At 36.5% G+C, this 12030-nt stretch overlaps 1 pseudogene; it reads right to left on the bottom strand.

Moving 5' to 3' along the window:
- Window positions 1-769: 769 nt before the first annotated feature.
- Window positions 770-11366, bottom strand: LOC106753532 (annotated as a pseudogene).
- Between the last annotated feature and the right edge of the window lie 664 nt (window positions 11367-12030).

Raw genomic sequence — 12030 nt, forward strand, 5'->3', positions numbered from 1 at the left:
CTCTTCTATTTATTTATTGTCCTGTTTCCGTTTTCTTAATACAAATAAAACACTTGTGTTGTCTCATAAACACATTTGAATAAATGTCTCTCTTTCCTAATGACTAGTCAACTGCAAAGCAACAGTGGTTGATTGGATGGATGATGATTGCAGTTCCTTCCACAATGAGAAAATACTCATTAGAGACCATGCTAGACCATTCTATAAATTGCTTTTTTGGTATAATTTTAAAAGAGGAAGAATATTCTAAGTTTCTATTGTGTCAAGATGTACGGAAGTGACTATCCTTACAAGTCTTAGTTTTATTCCTTAATAGCTAGCTTTTGAGGGTGGATTTCCCGAGTGGTTGGATGTATAAATTGATATCAAAGTTGGTTGTCAATGTATTTGAAAGGGCTATCTGTGGAGGGTTTTGACTGGTTAAGGGTTCTGGCAATGGAGAGTCGTGTGAATTATCACTAAGTGAAATGTGGTAGAGTAAAAGCCGGTTATGATTATTTGCTCTAGTTTCTCACCATTTAACTGTTGTGCACTTTTAGTTTATTCTGAGATATCTGTGTTTGACTATGCCAACTCAGTCATGTCTCCGAAGTTTGAATTCATGCATGCTTTATTTTTCTTCTCATTCCACATTGATGATACACATTATCCAATTGTTTTATTTTCTCATGTCCTTTCCATTACCTAGATCTGATGATCATAACTCTGCTTTAAGGGAACATTTTTACGTCTTTATTTGTCCTGTGGTTATGCTGATTAGGTATAGAAATGATAAGAAAACTGACAACGTCTTTTGTATAAGGAACTACGAGTTAAAATAGTACAGAAATAAATGTTCAAATTATACATATCAAAATAATAACCCATCATATCCTTTGTAGTTTTTCTTCCCCAGTTAACCATCTTGTAAGCCAACTCGGATCATCAGCAAAGAATTTACAAGATCTGGGAATGATCCCAAGGTCAGTACCAACTTGGTCATACTCCTTTAGAGCTGCTTCTATTTCTGTCGCAACGCTAGTATCATTAAAAATTTCATATGAACTCGTGCTTAAAGCAGCTGCGTAGTGTTGCTCCCTCTCAGAGTCATTTTGGAAAAGTTCCAAGGCAGGTCCCTGCTGCATGCATGCCAAGGATAAAGGGGGTAAAAACTACATTTTGACAGCAAACATGCATATCAGATGCTATTTTATCTGCTTCATTACATATTTATTTGTCATTTCTTACTAAAAATATAACATGCCAATCAACCCAGCATGTACTTAAACTAAAGGAGAGATTTGTACCTCTGACAGCGCTTTCTTTTGACATAGCTCGGCATAATGTTTATATATCTCACTGCTTTCATCTTGATCGCCGAGGAGACTACCTCCATACCACCCATTCGCCTCATTTGCTGAGGTCATTGCAAGGTACCTACCAGATTAAAAGTATAAAAATAGCATTATCTGTAAACTGAACAAACTGAAGGCATCAAGTGAGAACAAAGAATGTGGGGCTGTCTACAGTGTTAATATGCCCGAAGAGAAAACACTGGATTCCCAACCAATGAAGAATGGGATTTCAGGTAGTTTTGAATACAGAAGATCCTAGACAAGCAGTTCATAATTTTTTTAAAGAAATCCTTCATTCATTATAATTTAAACCAACTGTAGCATGAATTTACTTCTTAATTGTAGAAAATAAACAAGTTTAGAATTATTCGTGGTCACTTAAAATATTAAGAGCACCAGCTGAACTTAACGGATCAAATTCAAATGCACCAAGCCTGTTCCCCATTATCAGCACGGCAGCTCTGTCTAGAGCTAAAAAAATCACAACGCACAATGTAAACATACAAATGAGTTTTATAGCGACCTACAGTGCAAAAGTTAGCCAACAGAAAAATAATCAAATGGGATACTGATCATCAAAGGAAAAATGGAAGGTGCAATGAAGTCACACAAGGATAATGAACTTTTAAGATATATACCTTTGGAAAACATCCTCTTCATTCATATCACTGCCAGAAGAAAGCCAATTCAAGTCACAAAATCCATTAGCATGAGATCCTTCAACGTCAGTTTCATGAGAAGCTACTTTTGCAGCAGAGGAACCCTCTTCGTACTTTCTCTGGCCAAAAAGCCAATTCGGGCTTTTTAGCTGTATCTCACTGGGGATTAACAAACAATCATTTTCTCGACAAAATTACCTCAAGTTACTTAGATCACTGAATAGCTTTTGCATCTCAACTAGTCATAAATTCTACCCACTATTTCCATACAAAATGATGATGTACATGGTTAGGGTGGAAGGAATGGCTTACATGGCAACTAAGTTAAACAGAATTTACATTCATCTAGAAATGGTGATTCTAATCTTACTTTCAAGAGAGATTGTCTTCTAATTAATCTACCAAAATTATCAAGCGGATTAATGGATTGCTTCTATTAGATGTTGTTTGACATCAGAGGGAGTTGATTGAAAGGAATCCGACATTTTGCTGCTTGTGTTAGTTAGAATCTGAACTAAACATGCGGTGAATTATTCATTCATAATCGCAAAATGTAATAGGCATTCATAAACCAATCAAACAAAACTATCTCAATTAGATTCCTGAGCATTGATAGAAAATTAGTTGAAGGGACAGAAGCTAAAAAGCACAGGACAATAATATGGCATGCGGACCAATTATGTCAGAGACCCAAAAAGTAGAAGAAGAAACAGGGAAAATGAGAGAATATATGGATTATTTCCAAAATGAAACAGAAAATACAGTAGGATGGTGATTTCTACTGCCGCATCCTCTAGACAAGTTAGCACCTCCAAACCATAACAGAATTCCACAATATATTTTCGTATCCTCTCTTCTCATTCTCCTCCCCTCTATATTCCAACTTCTTCTCACTCCTTAACTAATTTTGTTACACCCTTTGCCACATCAGCATTTTTATTCACACCCTTGTTTCTCCTCTCCTGCACTCTCCAAATCCTGGGCCTAGTTTCAAAATGTAAGCCCACATTTCCAGTCCTAACATTATTTTTGAAATGATAAAACCGGTCAAGTAAGTACTAAGAAGCAGGGAGAGACAAAATCAGCTACTTTTGTCTTATAGTAAGAACCAAAGCTACAGGAACAGGTATTTAAGTGGAATGGCAAGAAAAATTCCAAAATTTACATATGCATGTCAGAAAATGACGAGAAAAGGGCAGCATCTATAAAAAGTACAATAAACGAGAAATAAAAATCATTAAACAGTGACTCGGAATAAGAGAAATTACGCTGCATCAGGTGACACTCCACTGTTTCCAGAACTCCCACCTGGTCTCTGATCAGGTTCAGAGCATAGTCTTACATTTTTAATTGTACTGCAGGTCTTCTCAATTAACTTGTCAAACGATGTCAACTTTATCCGTAAAAAGTCTTCTCTGCAAGCTGGTATTGGGGTGAATACTATTTCACCACTTTCAGAAGGCTTAGGATTCGGTTCAGAACTGAAAAATTCAGGAAGAAAATTTGAACTGATAGGGAAAATAAACAATAGAAACTGTATTTACATACAAAAGAAATGAGAAAATCAATTCTAAATATCATAGAAGCATGTGCNTGTCACTNATGGATTTTAATATCAGCCAATTTAACTAGGATGACNCACCACTTCTCAGGAATTAGATCATCCCCAACCCCAGATACATGGAGATAATAATCTGAATCCAGCTCCCACAGAGCAGGTTTCCCTTCATGTGGTTGGAAGTAACCTAAAAATCTGGAAAAAGAACAATATGTTAAATATTTAAAATATTGATTATTTATTCAAACACTAGATTAACCAAGGGACAGAGGAATAATACAAGTTTATTGCATCTTGCTTTTCACCATCTGTGTAAGCATTGCTATAATATCGTTTTATGGACTTCAAAAACTCTCTTGATTGTGTTGTTGCTTTCCACTTTCCCTGCCTCTCCGGAAACACCTGTCATTCACCAAAATATATGCACATGTATTATAGCAAACAGCAGAAGAACACGGAGACTAGATATTTGTGAAGGAGAATCTCATAAAATGTCATACAGTATTGTGAGCTGCTGAACCACCATACTGCTGAGCAAGAGCATCCCCCATGCTTTGATACATATCCATTAGAGCTGCAGCGATACTACTATCAGGATCCACTTTGGGCACATCAGTCAAACCCATTACATGGAGCTGGCGTCCTAAAGCTTGAAGACCATATGCATACTGGGCAACATTTGTACGGTCCAAGCAGTCAATGCAGTTGGTACGAAGAACTCCACTCTGAAAATGTGGTGCGTCACTACTAATATTATCTTTTTTATTCTGATGGTTAGTGTCAGTCTCTTTGTGGAGTTTCTATCTTTGGTGTTTATGTTTTTTAATTTTAGCATATAAATATTTAATACTAAAGTAAAGTTGAATCGTCTTCTATCACTTATTATTTTGGACCATGAAGGAAGGTCCGTTCATCCAAAATAATAAGTGACAGAAGAGGTTTCAGCTTTACTTTAGTATTAAATATTTATATGCTAAAATAAAAAATATAAACATCGAAGATAGAAACACAAAACATTGGAGTGGATTTCGTTTCTTTAATAAAACCCTAACTATTTAATTTCTTTAATAAAAGCAAAAACAATGCCATTTAGGGGTTGTAACATTAAAATAAAAAAGCTTCACTCCACAAGCAGAGCTCAAAGGAGGCGAGATCTGGAGCAACGAGCACGACGGCGAGCCCGAACTAGGAGAACAGAGTGCGACCATGAGCTAGGTGAATGGTGAGCACGAACCAGGTGATCAGCCAACGCGAGCCAAAGTGCGACCACGAACGGCAACTGAATGTGACAACGCCCTGAACTCAAAAGGACTTCCTCTTTCTTCATTTCTCCCTATTTCAAACTTGAAAAATCATTTCAAAATCGCAATTCTAACCGATCCCACTGGGTTCAGTTATGATTCCACTGAGTTTATTCAAAAACCGAGTTTGCTTCCGAGTTAACTTGGAAGCTAGAACTGGAAACGTAAACTCGTCTGAGTTAACGAGTTAACTCGCGAGTTTGATAACCTTGATTACTACTAAGGCCTAGCTTTCCATCGTTATCAGAAATTGTCATCAATTCATTACAGATTAAGTCCACTTCTCAATAATCCAAAACTGAAGTGAAACAAACAAAAATGAAAAGACAACCGGAAACAAACTTCATGTTCAAAGTCCAAAAATAGATAACACAGGAAAGCTTAAGTATAGATCAAAACCTTAAGAGGTGCAAGATCAAAACAAGAAAGGACATGAATTTATTCAACAAGTTCATGATTTTCGTGGAGACTTCTAGTTCTATGTTTCTTAATTCTGGAAAGAGCATATATTAACAGTGAGGGCTCTAGAGCAGCAGGTGGTCAAATCTCATAGCAGAAGTATGAGGTGGAAAAGGTAACAGGACCCTGCATTTTTTTAATACTGGATAGACGACAACACTGGATAGTAAAAAATGTAATTCCATGTTAAGAGTTACAATTCGAAAAAAAAAAAATATGTAAAAAAACAAGAAAAACTGTATTGAATGTCAAGTAACAATTTCAATGATAGATCATACCTTCCTGTGCTAGTTCGATTACTCTTGTTGGCTCTCTTTATTATACTGGGTTTACCACTGTAGTAAAAACCAGTTAAATCAAGCGCTTCACTTGCTACAGCTCCTAAAACTGCTAAAACATTGGCAGACTTGCTTTGAAAACGGCACAGAAGAATATAGAATAGTCACATATATGTTTGAAATGNAGGAAAAGTAAAAGACCANCACTGTGAGACTAAGAGATAAAGCACAGTAGGCTTACCTTTTTGCAAATTTGTGAAAGTCCCAGTGAATAAATCTAAGATGGTTCTCTACTGGTAGAATTTGGTTAAGATAACCAACAGCACTTGCAAATTCACGTCTCAGCATCATTTCTCGAGGCCTTTTCTCAACTGTCTGCATTTCATCTTTTAAATGAGCTACAAGAAACTATAAAATATTTTCTATTTTACAAAAGAAGCAATTCATTAATGCAAACACATGTAACAAAGAACCATATTCGGTAGAGGATTCAGAGCTAAAGACAGTAGCTAAAAAAATTCTACCATGCTTGGCACTGTTAGCAGTGTGTTAGGCGTTTCTTTTACATCTTTATTCATTTGCAATTTGCACATATGATATGATGTGATGAATGAAAAGAACTTGCTAGATTGAAATTCAAATTTCAAATGGGAAGTAATTTGGTAGAAGCATGGGACATGGACAGAAATCAATTTTCACTACAAGAACCAGGGTGCAAATAGATGTAGGTCCCTTGCTAAAAGAAAAAAGGAATCAATTAACAAGTACATAGATATTTACTAACTTTTTCCGCACTAACTAACTATTTTTATTTGAGGAATTACCTTAATCAGATTCAGAACAATAATTGGATTGCCATATCTCTTAGCAAGGTCTTCAAAATGCAATTTAGTTGCTTCATATGTCGGATCATACCTCTGCACTGGAAGTCAAAAAGGAAAAGAAAGAACAAAAAATCAGAGAACTTCCTGCATTATAGTTTATAACAGCATGAAATTGAACAATGAACAAGATAAATATTAATCTCAACTATTTCGTACAAATTATGTCAGGCTTAGGGCTAAATCTTGATGCTTCTTGTGACCAAAAAAGTGGTATTGATCCACGCATTTGCACAACTGAACTCATTTTCCCCTTGCAAGAGCCAGCTTCTTCATCAAGGACAATCTGCTCTGTCTCAACATCATTAGCAACCCTCCCCCGGTCATTAACACCCCTTTTCAAGTAACTGCAGAAAATTTTCATTCAGAGAAAATTAATTTAACCATTACTGTTATAGCCAGATAGACACAATGTAAAACCAAACATCAGCTCAAAATTCAGATAATTCATGATATCAAAGAATATTTCCATGTTTAATTCATATATATTCCAATCAAACCAACACAAACTCCTAAAATTGTAGAGAACAAGTATCAGCAAATGTTCAACCAATTGTGTACTATGAACTCTGCTCTAACTATAATAACCACAAAATCAAAACTTTGGCTCAGGAACCACTGTAAAATCTAAAATAAACAATCCTATGGAATAAAACAAGGGCAAGAAATGAAAATAGGATAAAAAATCATAGTTCTAGGGAAAATTATTTAGAAGAGTAGAAGTTTCCCTTGCAAAAAAATTAATGATAAATAAGTCTACGAAAAACAATCCAGTGCAACAAAACTCATTACATAAGAGAAATGTGGTACTAATCATTCCATCAAATTGCACCAAACGATGCAAAGCCTGTAATTAGTCAAATATACAACATACATACGACTATCATCACAGCTTAAACAATTGAAAAACCATATTTCACCAAGCTCAGAAAAAGAGAACTTGAAAAATAGAGGAATGATAAGCTGAATTAGGCAAGAATCACAATAAAATGCTCCCAAATCTACCTAACTAATTTAAGACTGAATGCATAAGGACAGATCATGAAGTTAAATTCTTTACTTAGAATGTGTAAAGCTAGACCTCTTTTGCAAATGCAGACCAGTGAGAAGTTAGGTGAACAAGTTGAAAACAACAGGCTACCAAAAAAACAAATTCAAAACTAAGAATGAAACCTAGGTGTACAAAAAGGAGAATAAGGAACACGATAATAATAGTTCCCTAATCATTTTCGAAACACGTTTACCCCACATGGAAGATGTTGAGATCATTTTTTAGAGAAATGAATTCATTTCATTTCTATACCTAATCAGCATAACCACAGGACAAATAAAGACGTAAAAATGTTCCCTTAAAGCAGAGTTATGATCATCAGATCTAGGTAATGTAAAGGACATGAGAAAAGAAAAAAATTGGATAATGTGTATCATCAATGTGGAATGAGAAGAAAAATAAAGCATGCATGAATTCAAACTTCGGAGACATGACTGAGTTGGCATAGTCAAACACGGATATCTCAGAATAAACTAAAAGTGCAGAACAGTTAAATGGGAGAGGGACACACATGGTGAGAAACTATAGCAAAGAATCATAACCGGCTTTTACTCTACCACATTTCACTTAGTGATAATTCACACGACTCTCCATTGCCAGAACCCTTAACCGGTCAAAACCCTCCACAGATAGCCCTTTCAAATACATTGACAACTAACTTTGATACCAATTTATACATCCAAGCACTCGGAAAATCCACCCTCAAAAGCTAGCTATTAAGGAAACGAACGGAGTATCTCATATTGCTTAATGTTGGACTTAGGCGGCCCATAAAAAATTATAGTTCAAATGTAGGATAAAACTAAGACTTGTAAGGATAGTCACTTCCGTACATCTTGAAACAATAAAAATTTAGAATATTCTTCCTCTTTTAAAATTATACCAAAAAAGCAATTTATAGAATGGTCTAGCATGGTCTTTAATGAGTATTTTCTCATTGTGGAAGGAACTGCAACCATCATCCATCCAATCAACCACTGTTGCTTTGCAGTTGACTAGTCATTCAAACTGTTAAACTATAGGAAAGAGAGAGACATTTAGTTGAAATGTGTTTAGGAGACAACACAAGTGTTTTATTTGTATTAAGAAAACGGAAACATGACAATAAATAAATAGAAGACCTTTGACATCCTCTGGTAACAAAGATATGAAATTGGAATAAAAATGTCCCTAATAATACATATATAACCCAATTTTTCCTTATTATAAAGGATTTGGACTTTATTTCTATAATTATAAAATAATCCTTATAGAAAATTGCTTTAGAAAAAAGTTGACTAGTTGGGAAATTTTACAATGTTAGTTCTACCATTAATCATCACAGAGAAAGAGAGGAATAATATTATATTAATATATAATTTGAAAAAAAAATGATATATAGCTAGAAATTTAACAAAACATCTCTAAGGATGAAATTAAAATATAATCACAAAAACACAGAGAACACTTATCTAATTTAAATTATCATAGTGATTCATGACATTTGAATCAACTGTGAAATAAGAAAAACATGAATAAAATATAAAAATAAGAGCTTACCGTGTCCCTGCAAAATGTCTAGATCGTCTAGAAATCAAGGAAACACTGAAGTCTCTTCCAAAAATTGATAGACGACTCTNCAANTTTTTAGAACCACAATTCAAATTATACAATAACAATTGTTGTGAATAGTTAAACTAATTGACAAGACAGCAAAATAACGTAATAAAAGTGGGTAAAGGCAATGGAGGATAACTAAGGATCGCAAATAAACCACACCCATAGATATTGTTCAAATCTATCCAATTTTGACAGGGAATCCTCGTATTGAACCTGACAGTATGTGCATATTTGTCTTGTCCCAATCTCCATGCCCATTTTATATTACTAAACCACACTTAGTTTACTAGGTAACCTAAAAATCTTATTTTCTTTGTTCTCTTTGGTCCTTTGTTTTGTTTCATTTGAAGAACTCTTCTTTCGCTACACAACTTTCATTTTCTCTATCAATTGTTCAACTCGTTCAATGTCCACTAAGTTCACTAGATTCAAAAGGTATTTTCCCTTTATCACAACCTCAAGTAACAATTGTTTTCCTTTGTGTGGTTTTGATCAAACGCTGTATTACATGACAGATGAAGAGCATGCGAGTAGAACAATCCGTGCAAGAAAACCCTTTGCATAAGGCCTCCAGTTATTGAGGGCCTCTAGATTTTAGAAACCCACAAATTTTCATGCCTCCAAAACCTTTATGACAACCTCTATAAAGGGCAAATTTGTTTTGTTCATTTTCAATGCTGACTTGAGTGGAACACTCACCTGATGCATTTCAAGTGAGGAAAACAAATTATAAAAGGTGTTTATTTCTACGAGTAATTAGCCATAATTATTAATTTCTATAGAAGAAATTTGGGGACAATACTTCTAAAATATTATCTTTTATATTTCTAAAATCATAAATGTATTTATTTTCTCTTTCATTTTCTTGTCTGAGGATACAAGCAAAGTTCAAAGTTGAGTTTGGGATGTTTCTACATTTTTTTTTTTAGTATTGAAGCTAACCACTTGTTATTCTATCCCGAGTTCCAGTGATAGTGAAGTGAAGACATTTTTCATCTTGCTCTACCAGCAGGTATACTATAAATAATTGTAAATTTACCATGGATCTTTAATGAAAATGCATACTTCAAAGAAGAGCAAGTAGGCTTTCGTTTAACAAGAAACAAACTATAATGAATGACGGACGGCAGAAAGGAAGTAACATACCTGCCTAAAATGACCATGAACTAAAGCTATGGTCCAAATAGTGTTATTGCATCTTGACCTGATTGCTTGTGTCAAATGTGCATTCCAAACAAATATATTATCATACGACATCCCTCCATCTTCGCTAGGAGATACGTTCTTTTGCAAACTTTGCATTATAGGGTAAGTGTAACTATAGAAAAAATCCTTGGTCAAATCGACACTAGACAAAAGCTTTTTGTACCTGCAGTGAGAGGAGGTGATGGTAAGAAACTGATGTTGTTAGATGTGGTAAACGCTTGGGAAGGGTTATCTACCTGAGCTCAGTCTTAGAGTGAGCTAAATCAGATTGGATTGAAACATGTGGAATGGTTATCAATTGGCTCTCCTTGATGCTATAGATTGCATGGCCACATATAGCACCTATCTGTCTACGTTTAGTAACGAGAATCAAGTAGTAAGACTCGAGAAATTTGATGCAGCCTTGAAATGATAGAGGAATTGGTTGAGATATATATAGTACACATGCATATACACGTGATCAGAGAGAAAGAGAGAGAAGAGAGAGGTACTAACCAGCAATTCCGAAAACCTTAGCGACAAAAGTGAGGCCGCCAATGGCTCTGTTACCCTCAGCAATCCGCTGAAGCAAGCTCTTGATCTCCTGGGGTGAATACAGGACGGGGTCTTGGCTGATATTCAGATCTGACGGCTCTGATCGATCGATTTTCAACACTCGGAAGAACCTCTTGCTCCGATCACTTCCGATCAGGTAAAACCTCTGCGATTTCGATTGCAATTCCAAAATAGGTTAATTTAATGGGTTGTGTAAAAGATTATTGCGTGACGAATGAATGGATAATTACCGCTCTGGTTTCGTAGAGTCTGAACTTCTCGAGGGCGTAAGAGTCCGGGTCCAATTCGGGATCGTTGGAAGGGTGAACCTTTGCAGAGGCAGTGACAGGGGTTGATTTCGCCATCTAGTCTCTTCTATTCTCTATCTATTCCACTCCCAATTTTCATTCTCGCAACCTTGGCCGTGACTTGTAGCGCTGGTGGTGTCCTGGTTCGAGACGCCTAGGCTCGCTCAGGCGGTGTTTGACGGAGGAGGAAGAACGCTTCTCTCGCGCACAAGAGGAAAGAAAGGGGAGGTGGAGCGGTGGCCGGCGATAGGTTTGGCGGTGAGTGGTGGAGCTGACGACGGCTGGGGGTGGCGACTCGCGACGGCCGTTTCGCGCAAAGAAGAGAGGACGAGATGGTGGTCCGGCGTGAAGGGCGGCGGCTCTTCTGGCGAAGGTACTGGCGACGCCGCGAACAGCGGCTCGCGGTGGCTGCCGGAGGAGAGCGGTGGCTGCCGGAGGAGAGCGGCGGCACAAGGCGTTCCAGGGCGGCAAACCCAACCCTAGTATAGAGGGAGAAGAAAGAGACCTTGAGTCTTTGATTTTGTCTCCAGGCTGGGAGAGTTTGAAATGAATGGAAGGGGAGGAACCCCTGATTTCTGAGCTAGGGTGGATCCTGGGCCGGGTCTGGGTTAACAAAAAAAATAAACATAAATGTTTTTTGGGAGTTACTCCCTGTACCTCCCCAATTCCAACTCCCACCCCCCAATTTTTTTGAATTTTTTTTTAAATACAAAATTAATCTTTATGTTTTTTTTATTTTTACCGTTTTACACCTATTTACTAAAGTTAACCTACTCTTTTACAGTCTGCCTCAGTCAAAACACACAGACTCAAATTCCTCTCCTTCGTATTCCCACCCCCACCCCCACCAAAGCTTTTGAAA

This window comes from Vigna radiata, unplaced genomic scaffold (genome assembly GCF_000741045.1).
Source record: "Vigna radiata var. radiata cultivar VC1973A unplaced genomic scaffold, Vradiata_ver6 scaffold_137, whole genome shotgun sequence".
NCBI classification, from domain to species: Eukaryota; Viridiplantae; Streptophyta; class Magnoliopsida; order Fabales; family Fabaceae; genus Vigna; species Vigna radiata.